Raw genomic sequence first — 27,589 nt, forward strand, 5'->3', positions numbered from 1 at the left:
TTACCAACTAGCCCAGCAACAAGTGTTGCTCAAAGTAGTTGAGAGGATTAACTTCTCATTCTGCTCTGGAAGTGGCCCTGGTGGAGATTTCGTCAGCTGGCACACATCTTCCATTGCCTCATCGCTGCATGTGGACGTGGAAGCTTCTGGAGTCGCATCCACACAGCCTGCTGACATCGTCGGAAGGAAAAACTCTAGCTCCAGGCAGCGGTCTCCCAACGCCAAGTGTCCAAGCTGTCGGCGATCTTCAGGAGTCAGCTCCGGGCTGTTTGGGAAAAAGCCACCGAAGGCTTTCTGCACAGCAGCCTGGTGCTTGCAAACAGCATCTTGGCTGCCTATCCGGCAGCTGCAGGTGCCAATGTCGGCGTCCACTTTGTAGGAGCCTGTGCCAGAAGAACAAGGCACACTATACAAAGTGCCATCTAGCTGGACTGGGCAAAATCACTGGGCAGCTTCTGGAGCAGGTGCTGGAACGCAACACGGTGAGGGGCATCTCGATTGTGAGCATGCCTTAGCAGCCGTGCCTCCAAGTAGCTTTCCCATGTTGTGGTGGTGAAGTCGACTAGGGCTACTGCATTGTATGCCTTTGTGCGGCAGAGAACAACATCTTTCAGAATGCGGATGGACGCCTCGGAATAGTTGTTTGTATTGTGCCCCCTAGTCATTGTGCCTGCACGGTGAAAAAGCACCCATTCTTGCTCATTGTTAAGAAAGGTGTTCACCCTCTTCACAAAAGCTTCATGCTTCAAACAGCGGAGTTCTTCCTTGGCTTTCTGGAGCTGCTCTGCTGTTTTCGCATACAGAATCTGAAACCAGAACACAAAAAGTATATCAATCAATCAATCAATCAATCAATCAGTCAATCAGTCAATCAATCACCTTTATTTCCTTTGAGAAGGAGGAGCACGGGACTAAAAGCTCGGAGAGCTTGACGAGGTCCCGACCGCTTACTAGTCAGCAAACAGCAAGATGACGGCCAGTCAAACATCAAAGTTCCAAAATAGACTAGTATCAAAGAGTATGCAACAATACACACTGATAGTGGCAAATGCAAAAGAAACACAAACAAAAATACCGGTGCAAATAATTAACAGTATAAAGAGAAGCTGTTGCGAACAAAATGGAATTCTTATTTTAGTCCTGCAAAAAAACAAGTTGGCAAAAGCGTTTGACGATATTGTTTGGTTACAGGTAGGATCAAACTCCACTTGGTTTAGTAAATTTATGATGAACTCACTTGCGAATAAAAGGTATTTACCCCAAACAGGGCTAGACTGATCAGGCAAGCAATTTCCTGTCATATGAACACACTTAATGCTTAAATATTCATAAAAGGTTTCTGAGGGCTACATCAATTTGAACTGTGAAGAAAAAATTTTCTTAAAAATCTGATTGATGGCACCACATGTAACAAACTGCACAAATTTGTGTGGGCAAGAAAAAAGGAAAATAATAGTGCCCAGTCTGCACCGCCTAAGCCACAATGGGCTTTGTGACAAACTGTAGTCGGATACAGCTCAAGAACACAGTGGCAAACACCCCTCAAAGGAAGTCCTTAATGGCAATGACCTATTATTGTTACGTCACTGCTAATCCCATTTGATGGGCCCATCTGCCATTCACCTGTGATTTCAAGCTACGTAAGCACCCACACTCTATGCCATTCGGCAGAGGGCCTCCTTTGAAGGGCATTTTTCGTATCCAACTATATCCAACTATAGGTAACTTGCATTCGTGAAGAATAGTTGGTCTGAAACCGTAAATAAATCAAACAGTTTGAAAATGAAGCAATTCATGCTTTGCAAGTCAATGCGATCCACAGAGAGGCGGTGAGAGGCAACACTGTGCACTATTTTACAGGAGCATTTTCTTTCCCTACAGGTGCTTCCACACATAATTCCTATCTGTTCTCTTTGGTTATATATCCCAGGTGAAAATCTTTCCCAGCTCAACTGGTTTATGGAACAATTTCCAGCCGTTTCCAGTTGGGACCAACAGGAACCCAGCTGGTTCCAATTGGAACCAACTGGAAATTGTTCCATAAACCATTTGGTCTGGGAAAGATTTTGCTGCAATACTAGCTGGGCCTTTTCAGTTCATCATTATGAAGCATGCCACAAGGCTTAAATGGGCGGAATGCAAGGAGATAGCACGCAACTGAAATGGCGTTGCTTTGAATACTACTGGGAACCTGAAGAGTTGTTATTTTCGTGACTGAATGAACAATAATTTCTTAAAGTGTTATTGAGGTCTAGATTTTATCAAATAATGAAAGGAAGATATTTATTTATTGTTTTAGTCATCTGTCTTTCTTCCATTGCATGGGACCCATAAGTCTGTTTTGAGGGCCTCTTCATATATTTAAGTTTGATGGCGAGTAAAAAAAAAAAACTACTGTTTGGCGCTGCCTGATCTCCATCCAGTTCAGTGGCCATTGAATCAAGTGGTAATTACACTGCCTACACGAAGTGGCATAGCTTTGCTTTATTAGTCCAAAAGCATTAATTGCCTAGCAAAATTGTCTAATGCTTATATATCCACCTGCTGCGTTTCCACACAAAAAATAAACAAATGGAGAAACAATACAACGGGGCAGATTCAAACCCGGGAATTTCTCTTGAGAAGTGATTATGAAACGCCACGGCTCATGGAACGCCGATGGCCCCTCATGCACACCACAACACACTCTCGCCCTGTGCACTGCACATCGTCATCTCCATCAATCTGTGCACAAAAGCTTTTTACTTCCTACTCATTCTTGTTCTGTCCATGCGCTATTTTTGTTGACATGTATTACCAACAAGCCCGAACTACCACCATAATAACTCAGTTTAAGTATGTTAAAACCATATCACTTTTTGTTTTACCACTGGTAAGCTACACAGAATTCTTTTCATGCCATTGTATGTTTATGTCAAGATGTGTACTATAGATGTCAGGCTTTGAAATGTAACTCACTTTGTTGATAAAAACGAACAAATGGCTAGTGCTGTGCACTAATTTGGATGCAGAAGAGGTACCCACTGCTGAAAAATAACTGAAACTAACTTCAGACTCATGACGTAGCACTGCTAAGGACTCTGTGACGACTGTTTACAAGCGAATGGCAATGTTTCCTAGCCTTAGAGATCTACTATAAAAGAATAGGTCTTTACGTCTCTCAGTATCCTTGTGAAAATGGCCGTGACAGTAATCTGTTTAATTTTTATTTGTCTATCCTCGCTTTTAAAAGCTATGATATTGATGAGGGCAGTCACTTGGTCATTGATATGCAGTGATATATTTATTAATGCAACCAAATTTTGTTTTCTCCTCAGCATCCCTTTCGTAGCATTTTCTTGGTTTGAAGGTCATGCAATGCTCCAGCCAAAGAAAGCTTGTTTTGTGTATAGAGTGTGTGTCTTTTTTGTTTGTAGAATGTGTTTTAAGGAGTCGGTCAAATGAAAGCTTTTGCGTTACCTGCTGGAAAGCCCTCGTGAAGTGACGCCGCTCATCTTTTGGCACATGGTTTTGCGCAGAGGTCAGCCAACGCCACTCGGCCTGCAGAATGTGGAAATGGCAGAGTAGCTAGCTGCCTTGCGCTGGGCCATGTTGCGTGCAACGCATCTTTTTTGGGCCTGGAATTGTCCGTCACGAACAAAGCTGGAGCCTGTAAAGAGAACCAAAATCCACCAAAAGCATGAACCAACATGCCCAGGTAGCACCGAAACATTGCGATAATGTTACATTTTTGTTACCCTACAATGTTATTTCAATGTCCTTAATGTCCTTTTTTTTCTAATGTTTTTGTAATGTTACATATAAATGTTCGAATAACCTTCCCCAAACATTCATGAAACATGTAATCAACATAAATGCAACATTCTCAAAAATGGTGAAGCAGCCCCGCACAAGCATGCAGGCCTGCCAGTGGTGACGGCACACAACTTACAACACTTTGCAAGAACCAACAACAAGAGCGACACCTTCTCCACTACACTACAGCACAGCAACTCGTATTCACTCACCTCCAAACGGATATCATGCCGCCGAGCTTATATACTCGCTACTGCGGGATGTCCCATGAGTGACAGTGGGGAATGGGTAATAACTAAAGTTTTGTGACAAAATAATGGGGCTCTTCATGTAATCTATGGCGAGTACTATCTAAGAGATGTGGTTAGAAGGTACTGTTAGTTGAAAAACATCTTTACTCTAAGAACAGTGAGAAAATGTCTGGAAATCCATGCTCGAAATATATTTGCAATGTTGTTTTATAGTTGCGACTCTAACATTATAATAAAATTTAGAAGATTATATTAAAACAATGTTTGTTAAGAATGTGAAAGTAACGTTTCCTATGTAACTTATAACGTTATATGTTAATTTTTAATATTAATGTAAAGTTACTATGCAACATGTAACATTACTCCAACTTACATAACATTTTTATAACACTATTCTAATGTTCGGTGCTACCTGGGTGCTGATGCACTCAGATGCAACACTGCATTACAACATCATGTCCATAATGGTTAACTTGCTTCCCTGTTTTTTTCATGAAGAATTTGAGGGACAGTCAAGCTCCATGTCTCCATGCAGTGTTAATGGCTCCCGTCTGTGGCTCCCCTTGTGGATCCTCGTTCATGTACATGCAGTTATTTGCTAATCCTTTAATTCCTGCTTTTGTTATTTTGCACATGCTATGCAGTTGTGAGCTGTCACATTTCATGAAAGACCACGTGATGTGATGCCCTGATTTAACCAAGCCATACGAACCTGCCTGCCTAGAGCAGCTTGTCTGATTTGGGAGCCAAGGCTTCCGGGTTGAATTCCCATTTTACCCTTCCATCTGAGTTTGCAGCTCCTGCCAGTTTTACCATGTTGTGGTCATGTGACATTACACTACCTGCAAACCAATCGATGGCAGGCCACGTCACCTGCCATCTACCCACCTCCCAGAAGCATGCCCATGATTTTTCGCTCACAACACTGGCCAGATTTTCACAGGATGGGCTGTCAAATAGATATGCTGGCCATACTGTTGCAAGAGAATTGGAAAAAAAAATGTATGCCTACTTTTGGCATATACATGTGCCTCTGGATGACAGGTTGGTAAATAGCACAGGCACCAATAACTCAAGCTTACAACATTGCAGTGTGGCATATAGAAATTTTGTAGACATTAACACCAAAGCTAACCAGCACTTTAATACTTTAGACGTGTATACAAAGGCAGTGAGTACTGTTACCAATTAACTCAGATTTTGCGGAGGTTGTCAAACATATATCTGGGTAGTCCCCATTCCAAACATTGTAGAGTGACAATGTGGCGGGCTCAGGCCAGGAAGCCGCGGGCTGGAGTGCGAGACAGTTACTGCGGTTACTGCGCTCTCTCTTTCTTCATAAACAACTTGAATGTGGCGATGCACATCGAATAAAAACTCGACAACAAATTTGAATAACACCAGTAGCACTTAGCAGCACGGAGCTCTTAGCAGTTTGCCTTACGAGCACAAAACGCAAAAAAAAAAGAAAAAAAGAGCAAGTGTTGTGAATTGGGCTTGTTGGTTACCGGTAATATTTGAAACACCGCAAGGACGGGACTCGTGGCCTCGTGGTGTCTCATGGAGGAAAGAACTGTGGCGACTGTGGTGCCTGGTGCCTCCTTACCATGGAGGAAAGAAAGAAAAGAGGAGAGGCTGCTACGTCACATTTTTTGAAGCCGGAAGCGAGGGCTCCGCCATGACACTTGGCCATTTTCTCAGCCAATGGCATGCGAGCGCCGCGAAGATCAACGCTGAGCGGCGCGAGCAGACGATTTCGCGCCGCGCCAGGCTGTCGGCAGCTGTCAGACACGGCGTAAAGTGAGACTTTGCTCCCATTGACAACAAAGACGCTGCGATGCCCAGCTGCTGCGTTCCTGGATGTTGGTCGCGCACGCAAGGACAAGAACCGGGCGTCACTTTCCACACGTAAGTATACTGCATTTTGTTTTCGTATTTAATTGACTGAGTAATGAGTAAAATGCATGCTCGCAGAACATAACGCACGACACGGCGTGAACGTGGTATTCGTACCGCCCCGGCCTTATTGGTGGCTCTTTGTCCGAGTGCAGCGAATAATTGTTTTCAAACAGGTTTCCGAAAGATCCAGAGCGAAGGAGGCAGTGGACTGAGGCCGTTAGACTAGGCCAAAGCGACTGGGAACCAGCAAAATGGACCTGCGTATGTTCAAAACATTTTCTGCCCGAGCACTTCGATCGGATGTCGCCGCTCGTAGTTCGTATACGTGCGGATGCCGTCCCAATTCAGGTGAGGAACCACCTCGATACATTCTCAAGAGATTGGAAAGAAATGCTCTTATTGAGAATGTGTATAGCTTGAATGCATGTATGCTTTCAATATGACGTTGTAGGTGTTCATGCAAGAAATAGAATGATTTGCGAATAAATGCCTTTAGCTAGACGTTATGATCGAGTAGCGCGGCTACAGTATTCCCGCACTTATAAAAAGTAATTGTGTCATTACTGCTAAACTGGCTGCGGTTTATATATGGCTCTGATGAAATTCTGCTTACTGTGCATGATTTATTTATTAGCTTACGCACTCCCTCATTAGAAGAAAATAAAAAGAGATACTTGTCATCTATAGCATCGAGCACACCACAGTTTCTTTGGGGCATCATTTCCATTTGATATTATTACTTGTAGTGTGCAAATGTTTGCGCCTAGCAGTAATCTGTATGGCGGCGCATTTTTTTGTTGTTATCTCGGCCATAGCGCCTGGGAAGTGTCACTGTTTTATAACTAAGAGAGCACTGTGATTCCTTAAAACTAAAGTTCGTTTACAAAGGAGATCATAAAGAAGTTCCATAAGGATAGAGCACCGTACGTATTTGCTCGCGTAATTTGCGCACGTTTTTTCTTTAATTAGGGCTCCAAAAAGAGGGTGCGCAATTTACGCGCAAGCGAGTCATCCGAACACGTCCTAAAAAAAATGGTTGGCACCCCTCGCTGGCAAACAAAAAGGTTGACTCGTCCGCCCCGCCCACGCTATGTAGCTCCCCGCGGGTTGGCATGACGGCACGTGCTTAGCTCAAAGCAATAAACGCGCAAAGATTCAATCGCGAAGTCAGCAGTGGGAGGAGATAACGGGCAATAAAACGGGGCCCTTGCGTGTGGCCCGGCTTACTAGCGGCAAACCGTATAGCAAACGGTACGGTAGAGTTTTGGATTTGGGGCGCGCGCAGCTGTTCGTCCGGGATAGCGACCCCCAGCGCGAGCAAGCCGGGTAAACGGCGCAGAGTTCGCACCCGCGTATACATGCTGGTGGTCTGGCTCAGCATAGTGCGCAAAATTTTGTCAAAATAAAATTCTATTCAAACGGCCGCTCACAATTTAGAGTACATTATAACCTGTCATACTGAGTATTGAAAAGAATAGCTTTGTAATGTGAATGCGTCATGTACACCACCGACTTAGGCTCATGCTTGATGGCAGTCACTGTCAGTTTTTTCAAGAGTAATCGGGGCTTTGATTTAGCTTGATTGCTACTGAATCAACCAGAAATTACCTGCTTCCTAAAATCAGATTTTTGTCTTTTGTGGTAAATGAACGATACGCACATTTTCAAAAAGAAGTCAGTTAAGTAACATCAGCAGTACATGTCCAGAGTGCAAATGCTAGTTCTTGTTCATGAATCCATATGCTGTAGCTTCACAGATGGACATTTACTATTGGTCACTGATGTTCAAGAATAAGGGCTGCAGTTAGCAGTCTCCCAGAGCTTTCTTTAGCGTGCCTGCCCTACTGTCCTTTAGGGTACAGGGTGACTGAAGTATCGTATTTTGTAAAAATATGGAGTGCATGTTTTTCATACTATAGAAGCCGGAATAATCAAGAGAGTAATTAGTGTACCATACTTAAAATTTTAGTTTTAGATATTCAACACAACTGAAGGTGATTTTGGCCTTTCATACTAGTAGTGTCAAAAGGGGGTGATCATCCCACTGCACGCAGCAACAGAGTAAGCACTAGCATATAAGTTCTAGCATATAAGGGGATTCTTTACCACCCAACATTTTTAAGAGCAAAGATTTTGTGAAAGGACTAGAAAGCCATATTTTGAATACTTAACATATCCTGTTTTCCTTCCAGAAGAGTTATTTGTCATGCATTTTGCATTCATATCATACATGAGGTGTGTTGTTGCCATTTATTACCCAATGTTAGTTTTATCATATAGTTGTTCTTTTAAGAAATGTGTTGTTTCTATGGGTTCTTCCTCGCATTGTATATGTTCTTCTTGTTGTATGCTACATTTGTATGCCCATCCTGCTTGGGCCAAAACATTGGCCTGCAGTTAATGTAAATAAATAAAAAATATAAGTTTTGCAACCTGCAACAAATTCATGTTCTTAAATGATGAAAACACTTTTCCACATGCACTTGGTACATATGCATACAGAGGAAAACCTTATCATTCTACCAGCCGCAATTTGTACACTATATTAATCATTCTTTAGCTGTCATCATGCCTTAGTTGTGCACAGCTCAAATGCCCGTCTTATGTGCAGACTATGTTGGTTGGCTCGTGGCTTTGACAAGTATAAAACAGCATGTGCACACAAGTACCACATAGCACACAACAAACAGAACAGAAAACTATGCTATTTCTATACTGTTCCAGGCTAGGCAGATAAGAGTCTAATACAACAATGCAACAATAGAAATAGTGTCAGCAGGGTACTCTCTTTCTTTGCATATATTACAGAAAGGAATACATGAAGCAGAAGGGAGGGAAATGATTCACTTTTTCCACCAGCTGGGACAACTGTTACCAATTTTTCAAGTCACTTCCACACAGTGCTCCAATTACTTTGCATTTACATTGCTTAAATTTTATCAACTTTGTGATGCAGAAACAACTACCGAGAAATGAAAGCTTTCACACAATTGGGCAAGAATGGTCCACAAATATTTTTCTGTCTCAAAGCCCTCATTTACTGCCTTCCTATATGTTTTTACTCTCTCTGATAGAATAGTTCATGGTTGCAAAGTGATGTAATTCAGTTGTGCATTTCTTCTTCTTTCTAGTATATTTGTTGAATCCTTTTTATGTGTGTTCTCCTTCCATACACGAGTGTTATCACTTTTGTTAAAAGATTTCGCTTGCTTCACGTAGCAAGCTATGTTTTGTAATAAGTGTTATGCTGTATCAAACCTTTTTAAGGCTCATAATTTGATTTTCCAATAAACTACAAATGTTGGACTTCACTAATGCGTTTAATCAGCTGAATGCAAGAAACTGCAACTCGGCGAGGTGGTCGCAGGTCGACTCGGCATCTCGGTAAACGGTAAGTTGCGAGGTACAGTCTTTGTAAAAAGTTTAGAGCCCAGGGGGTTCACTTCCAAACTTTATAATGGGACTCCAGGAGCATTCATGGATGTCCTACCTATTGCAGGAGGCAGTAGCACAAATCTTCTTATGTCCAGGAAATTTGGAGCGCTAGATATCCATTAAGAACGACAGAGTGTGGCTAAAAAGAAAACCCCCCTGGGCTCCAAACTTTTGACAAAGGCTGTACACTCAATCTTACAATGGCATGGCCTTACACTTCACCACCCTTAAGCGCAAATGTTTTAAACCTAACACTGCGCATCCTAAACCCGGCTATGTGTCCTTACGCTCGCACAACAGCACTCGATCGAGACAGCCGCGCGGATCGGTCGATCCACAGGGTCCATATCGGAGAAAACTTGCACGCAGTTGACATATCGCTCGCACAGCGTATAGTAAACAGATATGGTACGCTTCAGACTGCTTCAGACTGCTTCGCGTATCGCTTTGCTGACGGATACCATTGGATGCGGCGCGGCTTTCTTGGCACTGCACGCTTCGGTGAGCACAGCGCGGCCCACGCATATCGGTCGCCAACAATTGTGACCGTCATGCATAGGGGAATGTAGACGCAACGGGTATACTTACAAGGACACGGTCTGGACGAGTTTGTATTTATTCGTGGTTAAAACAGCGCGGTAAAAATACACAAAAATGAAGGAACACGCAGAACACGTATACATACACAAAACAAGCGCCGACTCGCAAATGGCATTTTCTTCCCTCGCTGCGGTAACCATATAAACCAGCGTGTCACCGTCGTCTATCGCTTTATGAGCCGTCGGCACTGTCAATTTCTCCTTGGAACAAGACTAGCAGCGTTGAGGGACGCAACCGCACAAAACGCGAAGCCGAAAAAGAATAGCGAAGCTGCAGCGCCAAGCCTTTTCAGAGAAAGCTGTCGCGGGCTTCCAAAACAGCCGCTTTCGTCAAGACGGCATCCTGAATGAACTAAGCGCACAGCAATGAAGACCGGCACCGACTACAGGCCTCTGGAACTTTGTGCCTCCCGCGGACCACAACGATTGAATAAAAATGCGAATTTCCAACTCTACTCCACCGGCTCTGCCGACATGGGTGATGCGTGAAGCAGACGACGCCGCTGCGCCCAACGCTGCTATTGGCTGCGCTGTCGGCCAAGAAATCCCAGTAGGCCTTGCAAAACCACGTGACTTCCTGCACGTTTTTTGTCACGCGGCTCGGACAGCGAGGGCCTCTCCCAAACTAGGAGGGAGTGCGCTCAGCCTCTGCAAGCCATCCTCCTCTGACGCCGCTGCCGAGGGCCCTTTTGCGCACTGACTCATGGGAAATAGGCCCTCCTCCACAGTTACCAGACTGCCAGCCAGCGGTGCTTTTTAGTGAACGTCCGTGCTCCGAAGTAGCGCAGCGCAGCGCTTTGGCGGAATGCGTACCGAGCTCGAGGTTGTCTGCAGGCTCCGCGTCTCTGTTGATTACACTCTTGAGTTTTTGGGTGCACTGTAGAAAACTGCGGGTAAACTTTTCATCAAAGGGTGCGGCCGCGACCTCGTCACTGTTCAACTGTGGTTCATAAAGAGAATGGAGAGGAATTCCTTTCGTCGTTATACACGCATACGGAGCGTTTATTTCAGCGCATGCTATGAGCGGAGAACTCGAGAGTAGGCGAAGAAACGAGCCTCTAAAAAAGGGCGCAGCGGCTTCCAGAGCGCTCACGGCGGACGGACGTGTTGAACGAGCGCTCCGGCGCGCTGCGCAAGATTCTATTTCTCGGGCAGGCGGACTTCGGCCCGCCCATGGGCCCTCCGTTCTCCGCTATTCTCAAGGCACAAGTCGTGCCGAATACGCGCGCGCACATAGGCGGTTCCGACGTGAAATTCAGCAGTGAAGTATTTCTCTCTCTCTCGCTGTCGAGAGAGAGTGCCGGCGGCTTTACGTCTGCCCCTGCGCGGGGTCTCCCGGACACTGCGCACAATCACATACAAAAAGAAGTAAACTGTATGTATACATAGCCGCGCGCTCGTAGCGTCCTGTCTCGGACTAATCGCGCGCGCGGCATACTGCACTAGCGGCCGGGGTGGGGCGCCCGGCCGCGTATACCGTCGGAGGTAGCACCCACGGAGCGTTCGTGTCACGCGTGCACTACCTGGCGAAGAGCGAGCGGGAAGTCAAGCCCGCCTGTTCGATGAACGCACAGAGGCTCACCACTGTTCTGTCACGGGTATAGAGGCTAGAATATCACGGGTGCGCGCAGTGCCGCGCGGCCACAGGAGCGCTTCGAGACTGTCCGGGATGATTCCCAGCGCCCAGCAGGCCGCGAGAATCTCGCGACGCGGCACTGCAGAAGCGGCACAGCGAAGGAGCATGTGCTCCAAGTGTCTCCACTGCGCCGCAGTCAGCGCACGCGTCGCTCGGGGATGGTGGCCGCTGCGGCGAGCGAGCAGTTTGCGCTCACCACGGAGCCGTCAGTGAACGCAAGCAGATGGTCGCCTAGTTGCTCGTACAGCGAGAGAGCGAAACCGAAACCGAAATCCAGCTAAGAACTACCACTGCCTTGTCACGTGAGGGCCTATTTCCCATGATGCTTTCCATTATATTTTTTATGACTAGGCTTCAAGATTGTGACGTCATGGTCCCTCCTAGTTTTTCTTCCTCCATGGCCTCTCCTATGGTTTCCTTCCTCCATGGGCGACGCACTCGTTGAGTCAGTTGAGCAGCGAGATGTCGGCCAGGGAGAGGGCGGCTCGCCAGACCGCAAAACTATGCTTCGCATCCTAGGCTTAACCATAAGCTAAGCCAGGCCATTTTTTGGATATACTTCTGTGAAATTCCTCTTAGAAGTTGGGGTTAGATAAAAGACAGCGTGATGACAAAATATGTTCTTTTTTTCAGGTTAGAACATTCGCGATATGTTCAAGCATCCTACAACACATAGGCGCAAACGGCGATGGTCGAAATCTTGATACACTCCACTTATGCCGAAAGAGGTATGATACGGGCTCGTTGCCTCACTCTCTGTCCCGTCTTGAAAAAGCGCTGCTATTTCTTTTCCCTCCACTTATGCCGCTTTTTCATATACACATAGACCGGTACGACGCACTGTCAAGTCAATTTTTATGGCATGTTACGGTTGAATCAAGGGCGTTTGTGAAGTTCTAGAGACGCATTCAGCCATTTGCGATGCTAAACGTGCTAAACACAAAAAATTCATGGACGAAGAATGTTTCTGTTGCTAACCATACGTAACAATTCCAGGACACTCGAGACAATGATGAAACGTGACTATTTTCTACGGATCACTTCAGTACAGCGAGCGGATTTGCTTTGAAAATATTGAACCTTATCACGAAACGCTCGATATTTTTTCCTTGAAATGCACCATACACAGTACACTTTCAAAATGTTGAACGTTAGCATAAATTCTATCATTTCACGTCTCAGTTGAACTGTCACCGCAAGCGAAAAGAAGTCCTTATTACCATCATACGTGTAGGCGTACGGATCGTCCTGCCCACTCGTACAACGCTTGTCGGAGTACTGGATGTAGCATTGCGCCCGCAGGAGTACCTCGCCCAACATCAGGAACCTTATCCTGCGTAATAAAATGAACCAAGATGAAAAAAAATCTCAGTCAATTTTGGTATTCAGGCCAAAAGCGGCTACGTGCGCAAGCGTGACGTCAATGGTCGGTTGGAGCTACGACCTACCACCTAATTACCGCCCCAACTTCCCCTTCCGTTTAACTACCGTGCAAGCATCATCCGAATCACGTTCTCCTCCTAACCGTTGGTGCTGATTCCTCTTAGGTCGGTGTGCTTAGGGGTGCTGCCACCTAATTAGCGGCCAGGCTCTAGCCTGATTACCGCAGGCTACACCTTGGCAGGTAAGCCAGCCGGTGGGCAGGTTAGCAGTGGTAAAGTGGCACAAGGTAGGTGCTATGGCAGGTGTTGCCATCGGTGGTCCTTGGGTTGAGACCCAGGCTGCTCTTCCCGGGCAGCCTCTAGCGATTAAATAGGCTGCCGCCTGACACGGTGGGCAGGGTAGCAGCCTGCCACAAAACAGGCTTCCGACACAGATAAACACACAACGCTGAAATGGGGGGGGGGGGGGTCGTTAATGTAAGTGCGACCGCACTAAAAGAAGCTGAAGACAAAAGACGCGGCAGCTGAAAAAGGGCCTAACAGCTTTCTTTCGTAGTTTACCGTTGCACCGCACCGTCCTTTCCCTTATCTGCACTGTTCACCACGTAACGTATCAAAATTTTAAGGAAACTGACATAATTTGAGGAAACGTGGAGCATTTCTAGGGGTTCCTGGGGAAAGTAACAACTTCCTTTGCAGCGATAGCTTTAAAAAAGTTCCTGCTTTGTTGAGAACTTTTTTCTGAGATAGAAGGCGTCGCTGTCACCATCCGTAGTGAGTCAGGGAAAAATTCTCCGGTCAACTTGTGGGTCAGAGATATTCTTATCCAGTTGAGAAAGGGAGTTGTCGCGCATTTTTAGCTATGGGTTTATTCCCTTGTGATATACCAAATTGCGACCCTCAAAAGTTTTGGATTCATACCCGACAATTCTGGGCAAAAGCATTTTTGAGCGGTAAACCGTTCTGGAAGGCAGTTTTTACATATAACGTAGCATATCACTATAAATATCGATATATATGCAGATCAAACGACGACCGTTTTGCATTTTTTTTTATTAACGTTTCTGCTATCGCCAAAAGCGTTCTCCATTGGTTTTTTATGACAGTATTAACTGTTCGGTGCAAGTGATGGAAACACTTCAAAGTAAAGGTTTTGCTACACATCAAAAGAATCCACCATCCCCTTCAATAGTTGCATAACAGTATCTTATAATTTTGCAATTTTCATAATATTTTTTCCGAGAATGTTGGACATGTTAGGCTACCTAAAATAGTAGGAAATGGAGCAACTTTCGCTGAAGATAGTGTCGTTCAAGATGACTTCCTTCTCTCTGAAACAGGTCTGCGAAGATAGAATATCTTGGGCACGAGCCACTTCGCGTAAGTAGCACGTACGTAATTATGTAGCACGTTGAACAATTAAGTACTACGCATGGCTTTATGCACTACGTAGTTGAGAAACAACAATCTTTGTCAGCCCAGTGAGAAACGAACTCGTAGGCAAGTCCAAAACATTTCATACTGTTTACCTCGACATGATCAGTGAACGTCACTTTTTTCAGCGTTTTGTCTGGCCAGACGAACTCTGGTCACAACTTCTACTGTGGTAGTCACAGACGTTAAGTCCCAATCTCTCATCCAACAAGATCTGTCGGTTTTGGCAGATCGAACCCTCTCCTAAGACTCTTCATTCCGTGCTCCCATCTGCAAGCTTTCGGGCCCAATTCGCACTTGCAGTGACAGGGCAGAGCGCCCAAAATGCCCCTTGCACCAACTATAGCGGCTAGGCAGTCTGCAAGGAGGCTTCTAATAGGGGCACCGTAGAAAGCCGCCTCACGGTCGCTTTCGAAAATACGCTCGGGACGGCAGTTGCCTTAGTCCATGCTTGGTTACGATGATGGCAGACGTTTGCGGCTGTAATAAATCGCTTTCTTTTCTCCGGTTCCCACTTATTTCTCCCGCTGTAGCACGCACCAGAAAAGGTGCGCCTTAGTGAAAAGTGAGTACCTCCGTCATGCTACAGCCATCACGGAGAACCCATTCCATATACACGCCAGATGTCACTTGAACACGGGCCCAGAGTTGGAGGCGGACGTGCGGACGTGGAGCCCAGCTCCATTGGGTTTGCTTCTGGGACTCAGTGTTCATATACCATGAAACCATAACCCAATCGAGAAAGGGAGGACTAACTGAGTACCATGGTGTATATGTGTTTTTTTTTTAATTCAGGGATGCATTTAACGGCTACGTTTTCACCTCTCCTTGTCGCCAGATTTTCGTCCGTCCGTCCATCTGTCCGTCCACAACACGAGAAACTGACTATCTTCAAGAGCGCCACTATCACTGCCCTGCGCACGCAGAAAGGAAGGAGTTGATATAAACAGGAGCAAAAAAAAGATTGAAAAACAAGGCTCTTTGTATAGTGTTTCCTGCAGTGGCAGATATTGTACTTACCAAAACATTATTGCTGCGTACCCGTGCTTCTAGTCCTGGAATGACCACGTGTCCCACTTTCGACACCGAGGGCACTGGCTCGAGAGAGAAGTCGCACTTTTGTCCGCCGTTTTTTCTCACACGTGCTCACAACTGCCTGGAACACAATACAATGCCGTTTCCCCACCTTTGGGGAAAGCTACCTAAACCACGCTCAAACGTCGAGAAGCACGGCAGCGCGACAATTTTGTTGTTTTTTTTATCTTTTAAAACTTCCAGAGGCGGCAGGTGCTGTGATAGCGGAGGGTGACCGAGGGAGTCGTAATTAATCGCTTCGCATTTATTCGTACGAACCACACCACACTGTGGCTCGATATTTAGATGCAATTAAAGTAATTAAGTTTGTTTAAACGCGTGATGCTGAGAGCCACTTTTTTGTCACTGAGATTTTAATTGTTTGTCACGTCCTTGACGAAACATATTGCGTAAAAACAAACAAAGAAAGCAATCATGACGCTCAATATGTACTGATTTCAGCAAAGCTACACCTGGAGGAACATGAAATCGTCTATTTACGCTGGAAGCTTCCTGTTGGCTATTTCGACGAGTTACGTGCACTGGAGAGGTTGCTTTGCCTGCAAGCTTCTCGAAAGCTCATGTGTATTTTGACGCGATGTAGGCAAAATTTGTTTGGCCACAGCGCCTAGAGTAACCGCTTTTTCTAAATACTGAAAACTGATATAGATATTACTTACGGTTGGCTATATGCCTGTAAATAATTAAGGAGACTAAAAGTAGTAGTTAAAAATTTAACTATTCAATATTAGTTAACTATCCTGCTAGATAGCACCTGTTAGCTGTATTCTGACGTACTACACCGCTGACAATGCTATGCCAAAAAATGCGCTCTTGTAACTCAAAAAGCCTTTTTAAAAAATTGTGTAAAGTCTTGAGGGAAACACCCTGTATATGTTTTTGCAGGCGATTACGAGTGATTTATGCAATCTAAATGCATAAAAGTTCGCGTGGTGCCAGGTGGTGTCAAACTTAACTAGTGGAGGAGGCAACTTTGATCATACAAAGTCAGTCTACCATTCTATGACGCCAACGCTACTGTGAACAGGCCAAAAAAAAGCAAGTCCTAAGCCTGGAACTTTCTTCTTCACTTTGCGGCTTATCCGAAAAGACACAAAAAAAGCGCCGAAGTGAACGGCTCCAGACTAATTTCGGCCACCTGGAGTCCTTTAATTGGCACCGCCATTTCGAACATTATAGGACAAAAAATTTTGAAGACAGGAAAATTGTAAGTACTCTTATGGAAATATTAAAGGTAAAGGTCCGTTCTTCTTATAGTATATAGCACAAGCTTTCTTTCAAAGTATTTCCTTCGATCACATCGAACAGTTAAGAAAGCCATTGAAAACCAGTGGGGAACGCTTTTGACGATAGCACAAACATTAATAGAAAAAAATTCAAGGCTGCTGTCGGATGATCTGCGGATATACTGATTGTTATATTCAAATCTTACACTACAAGAAAAAAATTTGTTCATAACCGGTTTCCCGTTAAAAATTGCTTTTGTCCAGAATTTTTGAGTATGAGTAAAAGAAATTTAAAATCTGCTGAGCATGTGTGCCGGTTGCCTAATCGAAATTATTTGTTCCGTTCAATCCTCATACAGCATAGCCTACATCTCAGGGACTAAAATCAAACAGAGGACGGCGGAGCGAGCCTCGTCAGCCGGTTAACCATAGTCACTGCACAAAATATAAGTGTAAGTGGGTTCAAATATTATTCGAAGTTTACAGCGCAGTAGAGAGAGTACACCTAAACAGCTTTACAGCGCCAGAAAGTTTATTCCGGTTGTCGGACGGTTATCAGCTCTTTTTCGTAACGTTTTCCCTGAGTAAGGACTTCTTCCAGTGTAAGAAAACTTGGAATTATAGACGACACAGAGTAGTAAACAATGGTAGGTTCACAGTGTTTTATCTATACGGAAAAGAGGCATCGCCGTTAATCGTTATCGCCAGCCCGGTTATGTTCACTGCAAGATAAAGCAATCTCCCGATGATCTGCAATTAGCCCCGTCCAACGCCGGATACGGCCTCTCCTAATTAATATCTGTGCCGTGCCCTGCTGGAAACCTACTATGCAGCCTTAATAGGTCATCGATTATCCGTTCCCCGCATGTTACATCTATCCCCCCCCCCCCCCCCCCCCCCCCCCTCCGTGCACATTTCTTATTTCCAGCGAAGATATCACTAACTCGCGTTTCATGCCTTACCCGCGCTCTGCTTTCTGTGTCTCCCTTATCGTTGTCCATATAAATTCTCTTTCCACATCTCGCTGCGCTGTCCTCAATTTTATTACAAGGCTTTTCCGTTTGCCTCGTTTTGATCTCTATGGATGAGTACAGGGAAAGGACCAGCTATAATGAACTTTTCTCGTGGAGAGTATTGCCAAGCGTTTTTCCAGGACCTCAGACTGCTTGCTGAATGCACTCGACCCTATTTGTATTCCCTTGGTCATTTCTTTCTCATCGCCCAGAAATGTTGTCACCTTTGGTATGTATCAACGAGTCCTCACCATTTTCAGCACCCCACTGCCTACTTAAACTATCGTTCCCTTCCAATACCGTTGAAATTTAGTTTTTTTCATATCAACATTTTGTCCTACCTTCGTGCTTTGCCTCTCAGTGACCACAATAATGCTGTGCAGCTACTCCTCTGGGTTTCTTGGCAAAGCAGTTAAACAGATAAAGGAAAGGAAAAGATGGCTTATGGTTGATAGGGATTTTGACGTCCCAAAGCAACTCTGGCTATGAAGGACGCCGTAGTGAAGGGCTCCGGAAATTTCGACCACCTGGGGTTCTTTAACGTGCACTGACATCGCACAGTAGACGGACATCTAGAATTTCACTCTTCATCGAAATTCCACCACGCGGCCGGGATCGAACCCGCGTCTTTTGTGTCAGCAGTCGAGCGCCATAAGCACTGAGCCACCGCGGCGGGCGGAAAGGAAAACAGGGGCTTGTTAAGTTAAGGCATACATGAAGGAAGACAACACTCAACGTTTTCTTAATTTCAACAGACAAGTTTTCTTATTTGCGGTGTTCATGAACAGGACATTAATGTGGTAATCATTTAAGGATAACTGATTAGAAAGGAGAAGAGAAAGAAAACAACCGCATGCAACAAGATAATGTCATCAATAAATCGGACATTACTAATACCCCTAGCGCTTACCACTACAATCCTCTGAACACATAATCAAAAATGTGGAGTTAATAGGCCAGAAGGTCGTGTTGATACCATTTATGATCGGTGTTCTATCACTTATGCTGTGTAGAACTATGCTTCCTGTAGACGTTTTTAACCCCTTTACATGTGCCTCCTCTAAGGCCTAGTCCGCGGTCCCTGAATGACGGCTCATGTTCCGACTGAATCATATGCTTTCTCTTCGTAATCTGTATGGAAGCCAAATACAGGATCACACATCTACACATTTCCCTATGGCCTTATTTGTGATGTAAATGAGGTCTTCGGACGAGTGCCCTATCCGAAAAACCTCTAGTACATGGTAAGCTGAGCGCACGTTTAAGTCACAGCAACACAGGGTAGCATTCAAGATAGTGTAGCACTTACCACAGCCCCATAAGTTTCATCCTGCTTCTGAAAGCCAGTCCGTCAGGTTGAAATTGCACTGAGTAAAAGTAGGCCCCAGTGAAAAAGAGGCGTTCCAGCTCTCTTGGATGTCGCACAGACAATCGAAGACACAATAGGGCCGCAGCGCATAGCCTCTATCACGGCGCCTGTAGTAATGCTCTAGCTGACGTCACTGCGAAAGATAAAATGTGAAAGGGGCTGGGGGATGATAAGCTCATCTAATTACACGAGTGCTCAGAGCACTCGGTGTTTCGTTTGATTACAAGAATATAAACAAGATCACTGAAGGTGCGGTAGATAAAAAGTACGATCGCGTAATCTTACATTTTCCTATTTGTCTTTTTTTCTTGCTCTTTTTTTAGGCATTAATTGCCCTCTTTCTTTAAAACATGGGCAAAATTACTTCTAAGAGTACAATAACGCCCTTTCTAGCGTAATGTGGCTCAACGAACGTATGCACCAGTCAACGTTTCTATTACTCAAAGAGGTCGGGTACAAATCAAGAACGAAGCGGCAAATTCTCTTGAAAAGAGGCCTTCCTGGCAATGGCGTCGACGGACTCTCATGACATCGTGGTTGATCCAATTGGACCTCCTAGCATGACATCGTAGGAGCTGGCGGATGGAAGGTGTTTAACCGCGACTGATTCGGATTACCCGCGGTCCGCGACCCACAAAATGTTGTCAAGGTTACGGGCGCTAAAAGTACGCTCCTTAGACTATAATTCTGATAACCCTTAATACATGCGGGCATTTTTAAATTTTTGTGCGCTACTATTTTTGGAAGGCACCGTGTACGATGTACAGTCTTTGTCAAAAGTAACCAGGCTCCATGGTTTGCTTCTCATGCTTATAACAGAACCCTCACGACTTCCTTAAAGATCAAAAAGTTCCTTGAAGGTGAGAAGAAGGGTTCTTCTTACCATACAGAGATTTAGAGCTTGAGGGCTGGCATAATAGCTTGAATATACGTCTGATAAGAAAAACGAGCAGCCTGGTTACTTTTGACAAAGGCTGTGTCTTTTAAAGATTGCAAACGATATTTCGTTGTTATCATCGGGTGTGAGCAGTCTGGAGATTACACTGTAACCTTCATTTTTGCCTTTAGTTGAGAAGAAATGGTAATGAGGAAAGGAAAGACGCAGTAAATGTCTCACTTATCCCTGGACTTATCAACTCCACTGTGAGGGAATGAATGGAGGAGGTACGAAATAAATCGCTTTTGAGAATTGGTTTTGTGGAAAAGGAAATGGCGCAGTAACTGTCTCACATATCTCGGTGGACACCCGAACCGCGCCGTAAGCGAAGGGAGGAAGGTGGGAGTGAAAGAATAAAGAGAGAAAGAGGTGCCGTAGTGGAGGTCGTCGGAACAATTTTGACCATCTGGGGTTCTTTAACATGCACTGACATCGCACACCACACGGGTGTCCTTTGTAACCTGCAATCGCAACTCCTGCTCCACCTTATAGTCGTCCAATGAGGCGTATGGGACGCGACTGGGCCCTCTGGGACTTTACTGGGCTGGTGTAGGTCTCTGCCATATAGGAAGGAGAACGGCGTGTCGCCAGCGATTTCGTACGCTGCGAAATAATATGCAAACATTACACAGGGGAGCCACAAGTTCCAGTCACGCTGGTCGTGCGAGACAAAATGTGACAGGAACCCGGTCACGGTTTGTTTTAGTCGCTCCACCGCGCCGTTCCAAGCAGGACGGCTTGGTGTTGTTTGCTTCTTATTTATTTTAAGCAGCTCGCGTACTCTCCTCATTAGCTGAGACACGAAGTTGGTTTCTTTAAGAGTTGACTTGGAGGTACATGTCGGAGCACGATCTGTTCGACAAAGGCTCGCGCAACCGTGTCTGCCTTCTGATATGGGATCGCCACCGCTTCCGCATATTGCGAAAGGGGACCTACAAATATTAGTATGTACCTGTTTCCGGAGGTCGTCGTGGGCAATGGACCGACTATGTCTATACCTGCATGCTCGAAGGGAGACGAAACCTCAAAGACGTCTCAATTTGCGCTGCCAGGCGATCCTTGGGTATTTTTCTCTCTAGACAGAAGTGGCACTTTGCGCAGTGTTCCCTAACGTCCCGTCACATGCCACTTCAGAAGCAGAAGCGTTCCACCCGCTTGCATGCCAGAATGGCCGGCGTAGGGCGTATCGTGAAACGCGCGAAGAACCCTTTCTGTCCAACGCCTAAGTATAACGACACTATGCCAAATGGTTGGCTCTGGTCTCCCTTTCCTTTCTAGTCTGCACTATTATAGCTTATGATTCCAAGATTTTCAACCCTCGTTCGCAGCTTCTCACTGACTGGGATAAATTGCGCTTATATTTGGCAGCTGATTCTACAGAACCCCGTACTGTTACTGACTGGACTGATCGTCTGGTGAAGGCCATACAGGCGAACAGCAAAAGCATTAAAAATACCCCTAAGGCACCGCAGATTGATCCGCATCTTGCTCATCTATGGGAGGCCCGACAGAGACTTCTCAAGCGCTGGCGTCACCAGCGACACAATCGTAAATTGAGACTCCGCATTGCCGCTCTCACTCGCGAGGCAGAAGAATATGCGAACACGCTAGCCCGCGCAAACTGGGCAACATTTTGTAACGACCTCAAGGGTACATTAAGCACTAAACGCACGTGGTCCCTCCTACGTGCTCTCTTGGATCCAACACCCACTAAATCTCAGACACAAGCAAACACACAACGCCTAATACAACTAGAGCTCCAAAAGGGCACCGACGTAATTGGCCAACTACGGGACACTTATATACCCACATCTCTTCAGTCGGCAGATCCACCTAATCTACCTCCACCTAACCCAGAACTTGATGCCGACATCACCTTAAACGAAGTCCGCCGAGCACTCTTCAGTATTCGCCGCTCTACGGCGCCGGGGCAGGATGGCATAACGTACAAGGCACTACTCAATCTGGACGAAGTCTCCCTCCAGGAACTCAAGGAGCTCTTTAATAACCACTGGCAAGCTGGGACGCTCCCATCAGCCTGGACCCATGCCAGCATGCGATTTATACCCAAACCGGGCAAACCCCTCAGTTCAAAATTTGCGCCCCATCTCCTTAACGAGCTGTGTCGGCAAGCTCTTCGAGCATGTCATTCTCAATCGCCTGCAACCGTTTCTAGAAACAACAGGCTTTCTATCCAACGTTCAATTCGGCTTCCGCCCAAACATCTCGGCGCAAGACGTACTTCTTGCCCTTAAAGAGTCCCTCTTTTGCACCAGGCGCCGTACAGCCAGTACGCGAGCCATACTGGCCCTGGATATTCATAAGGCTTTCGACACAATAAGCCATGACCATATCCTCACGACATTAGCCACCACGGGATGCGGCACCCGCATATGGCAATATATTCGGGCCTTCCTTCAGGGACGCACGGCAGAACTCCACCTTGGGGATATTGCCTCCCAGCCTTTCCCCCTGCCTAACCGGGGTACCCCACAAGGGGCGGTTCTGTCACCTTTACTTTTTAACATTGCCCTAGCGCCACTGGCAAAGGCCCTTGCTGCTATCTCAGGGCTGCACACAGCCATATACGCAGATGATATAACCCTCTGGACAACGGGAGGATCCCTTGGAACAGCCCAGGATATCCTGCAATCTGCCATAGACATCACCACCACTCATTTAGCAAACACAGGCCTCCGTTGCTCTCCAAATAAATCGGAACTCCTGCAACTGAAGCCCCTCCCCAGTGACCCCCAGATCGAACTACACATGTACGGCAATCCAGTGCCCATTGTGCCTCAGGTGAAGATTCTCGGCCTTCTCATTAGCAACACACTCGATGCAACCACCACCCTTCAGCTCTTGCAAAAACAGACCAAACAGATCGCTGCACTTATCAGGAGGGTGGCAGCACGCAATCATGGGCTGTCTGAACGGGAGACCCTCAATATGACAAATGCACTAATCATTAGCCGCATTATATACCACCTTTCATACCACATACTCACTCAGCGGCAAACACAACAGGCAGACATCCTAATACGCACGGCTGTCACCTCCGCCCTACGTCTTCCATGGACGGCTAGCACGAGACGTCTCCTGGCCACTGGTACCCACAATACAGTGACCGAATTAATAGAGGCTCAACGCACCAACCAATTAGTCCGCCTGAGTCGCACAGAAATAGGACAACGCCTACTGCGACAGCTACGTCTCAATCCACCCATTCCCACCCCAACAAGTCCTACACCTTACATGATCTCTCTGCGCACTCAGGATCACATATATCAGAAGCCCCTACCGCGCAATATGAGCGCTAGTCTCCATCAGGGTAGGCGGCAGGCACGAGCGAGCTATTACACGAAAACATACAGCAACCGCTCCGATATCCTTTATGTCGACGCGGCACAAAATTCGAAACCAGGATATTTCACGGCAGTCGCACCTGAAGACGGCACAGTGGGGGCCGCCGCCACTATCCGGACTAATTCGCCTGTAGAAGCGGAAGGAGCCGCCATCGCACTTGCTCTGGCCCACTCCACCATTGACAAAAACGTAACCGAAATTTGCACAGATTCCCAGGCCGCGTACCGCCACTACCTAAAGGGCGTGGCGACGCCGGCAACACATCGTATTCTTGCCACAGTCACCCCTCTCGACCGAACGGTTACTCTGTCGTGGGTCCCTGGGCATGCCTCGATCCCCGGTAATGAGCGCGTTCATGCGCTGGCCCGAGAACTCTCCTCCCGGACCCCGGATGATCAGGCACCCAACCCTGCGAAAGAGGCTACATCGATCCTGTATACATATCATCAAATTACAACATTCTACAAACTCAGCCGCATGACACTGCCACCACCCCACAGTACCTTGTCGCCCTCATCCAGCGCCACATGGCGACAATTACAGACAGGCTGTTTTATTTCCCCCCACCGACTCTCATGCTTTCACCCCACCTTTCCTCCTGATTTTACCACCTGTGGCGTGCCCAGATCTACACTTTTCCACTACCTTTGGGAATGTCCTTCCCCAAAGGCAGTACCCCCCATCCCCAATCCCGCTCATTCTTCCTGGGAGGCTGCTTTACGGACCGCTCAGCCCGCCGGCCAGAAATGGCTAGTGGATCGGGCTTTACGTGAAGCGCAAGCCCGTGGACTCCTGGACCAGTAGGGGACCACCCTGGAAGATTTTTTTTTCTTTGGTGCAATAAAGTTGTTTCCATCCTTCCATCCTCCCTTTCCTTGTTGGTCGCGTCCGCCGGCACAGGGCTCCGTCTTTGCTTATGAAGCAGCCTAAATGTTCCTGGTCAGATGACTTTCCCTCTAAGCTCTCAATTATTCGTTTAAGGTCGGGGTCTTTGCGCTGCTCCTCGCATAACTCGGCCGGGTCTGTTACGCGTTGGCTTGGCGGCTTAACGCGTCAGCGTTCTTGTGTGCTCTGCCTGACTTATCTTCGACTTCAAAAAGAATATTCTTGCAACTGTAAATTCCATATAGCCAGCCGCAAGATGGGGTCCCTGACACTTATAACCCATTTCAGAGGATCTGTGACTAGCTTGAACTGGCGGCCGTAAATTTTGCACCTGAAATGCATTACTGACCAGGCGACCGCGAGGCACTCCGCCCTCACCGTGGCTCCGTACTTCTGCTCTGTGGTGCTCAGCTAGTCGGCTAGCAAAAGCGACAGGATGTTCTCTACCCTCGACAGCCCGCGAAAGCACTGCACCAACCGCAAACTTTGACGCATCTGTGGCCATAACGAAGGGCAAATTAAAATCTGGCTGGCTAAACAGCGGTGCACTGTTGAGCTTTCTCTTCAGAGCCCCAAAAGAATCCGCCGCATCCTTTTACCAGCGAAAAGCGACATTCTTGGCGGTTAAGGCGGTCAGCGGCTAAGCTAGCTTAACGAATTCCTTTATGTGCCTTCGGTAGTAGCCAATAATGCTGAGAAAATGCCGGACCTGGAAGATACCAGTTGGGGATTGAAAATCCGAGATACATTGTAGTTCCTCCGAGTCAGGCCCGATGCCTTCCGCTGAAACAAATGCGCCCGAGGTATTTAACCTCCTTTTAGAGCGCAGCTCTTTGGCGTCCGTTCCTGGGTTTCGCGTCGTCGTCGGCGTTGTCGTCGGCCTCGTAACCAGCTCCGCCCCCCTTTCATCCCCCCAGCGCTAGCAGCGACCGACTGATACCGCTGGATGCCGCTGACGCCGCTAGAGAGTCAAGATAACGTGACTGCATAGAACACCGTCGCCGCCATGCAGAAAGAGGAGGAAAGTTTGTTTGTTTGTTTGTTTATGGGGTTTAACGTCCCAAAGCGACTAAGGCTATGAGAGACGCCGTAGTGGAGGGCTCCGGAAATTTCGACCACCTGGGGTTCTTTAACGTGCACTGACATCGCACAGTACACGGGCCTCGAATTTCTCCTCCAAAGAAATTCAGCCGCCGCGGCCGGGATCGAACCCGCGTCTTTCGGGCCAGCAGCCGAGCACCATAGCCACTGAGCCACCGCGGCGGCGAAAGAGGAGGAAAGGGTCCCCCCCCCCTGTTCTTGTGTGGCGGATAGGGTGCTCTTCAGTTGCCGACGCGCCGGTTATTTCACGTAGGCCCCGGCACGTCGACGGGGCCTACGATTACGTAGGCCCCGTCGATTACGTAGGCCCAACGGCTTGCTGGTAGTAGCTGCCTACTTCGCCCCTACCGCACTCACGAAAGACGTCGTGCACTTCCTGCAACTCGCATTAACCGTCCATCGATCCACACCGATGTTCGTAGTGGGGGACTTTAATGTTGACATAAAGACAAACAGCAATTTCCTAACACTTATGCGGGAGAACATCCCGTTCCTCTCGCTCGTAACGCGTCCCACGGCTGTGACAACCTCGCGAGGGACTTGTATAGATCTCGTCTTTGAGAATCAAGCATTCGTGTACCAAGTCGAACATATATCAGTCTATTTCTCCGACCACAAAGCTTCCTTCATGACTGTCAAGAACTGTTAGTGGAGTCTTTGTTAAAGGAATACGTGTGAAAAATAAAAAAAAATTCTGTGATAGCGCATACATGTGTTGCTCGATTTCTTTGCCTCAATCTATCGAAAAGGTGAAACAGCTTATTTGCTGCGCTCAAATTTCGCATTAGGAAGTAACGTAATCGTCGGTAATTTTTTTTAGGAATTGGCACTTTGAAGGCTTGAGCTTGAGGCCCGCTTCTCGTAGGCGCACCAAAACCTTTTCGATGTCGCGTAAATGCCTCTCAAAGTTGTCACTGTATATCATTATGCCATCCATATACAGGAAGCACAACTTTCCCAGAAGGCACACCAGGATAGCATCAGTGGTCTTCTGCCAGATAGCAGGGCAGTTGACCAGGCCCATCGGAATCCTTTTCCTTTCATAGTGCCCTGAGATAACATGAACGCCGTTTTTCTCGCCATCTGCCCAAATCCCGCCGCCAGATCCACTACCGTGAAGTACCTGGCACAGCCCAGCTGAGAATGCGTCTCCTCTATGTTGAGGATGGGGTATGGGTCGATCCAAGTTACGGCATTGAGCTTGCGATAGTCCACTACTAGTCGGTAGGGACCATCTGACTTCTCCGCCAATAGGGCAGGAGCCCCCCCCATGACGACTTTGAGTGTTCGACTATGCCGCGATCAGTTGCATCCTTCACCTGCCACTCCATCTCCTCGCGTTGGGATATGTAATTCGGTACGCACGCTGGTAAACGGCCGCGGATGTGCCGGTTTCTATCCTATATTGTACAACGCCACAGTTCAGTTTAGTTTATTTTCCTTAAAGGCCCTTTTCTATCTGGGGTGGGATTTTAATGAAATGAGGAAACAAAACAGCGAATATTATTTAGCACTGTAAGTGATCGGTTACATGTTCTTGAAAAGTAAGAAGATGAAGCGATGTTGACGATGTCAGCCTGAGGACATCATCATCATCATCATCATCACGGGGTAGGCCGTTCCAGTCCGTTGCTGCTCGAAAGAAAAATGAAGCAGAAAAGGTGGCAGTATGCGATGGCGGCCGGGCAACTTGAAGAGTATGACTGGTGCGGCGAGATATGCGGGCTGCAGCTGTGATATACGGTGACCGGTTGAGTGAAGAATGAAATAATTTGTGATAAAGGGTGAGACTTGCAATGCGACGACGGAACGAAAGAGGCGGTAGTCCTGATAATGCTTTCAATGAAGAAATGCTGACGTCATATGAGTGTGAAGAGTGGATGAATCGAGTGGCACGATTTTGGACAGCTTGTAATGTATTAATTAAGTTTGGTTCGGGCTCCATATGGCACAGGCATATTCTAATTTTGGTCTGATAAGCGATTTATATGCGAGTAATTTTACGTGTAGAGGGGAAGGCGAGATGGCGCTTGAGAAAACCGAGTGTTTTATTCGATGCTAAAATGATGCTGCCATTATGGGTGCGCCTAGATAAATCACAAGACAAGGTGACTCCTAGATACTTATAAGATGATACTGATTCACTCGAGGTGTTAGAAATGGAAT

At 46.6% G+C, this 27,589-nt stretch overlaps 1 pseudogene; it reads right to left on the reverse strand.

Annotated features, from left to right (window-relative positions):
• On the reverse strand, positions 1 to 26,695 carry LOC149339147 (uncharacterized; annotated as a pseudogene).
• Between the last annotated feature and the right edge of the window lie 894 nt (positions 26,696 to 27,589).

The sequence above is a fragment of the Amblyomma mixtum genome, chromosome 6 (genome assembly GCF_055824585.1).
Source record: "Amblyomma mixtum isolate Tamu chromosome 6, ASM5582458v1, whole genome shotgun sequence".
Lineage (NCBI taxonomy): Eukaryota > Metazoa > Arthropoda > Arachnida > Ixodida > Ixodidae > Amblyomma > Amblyomma mixtum.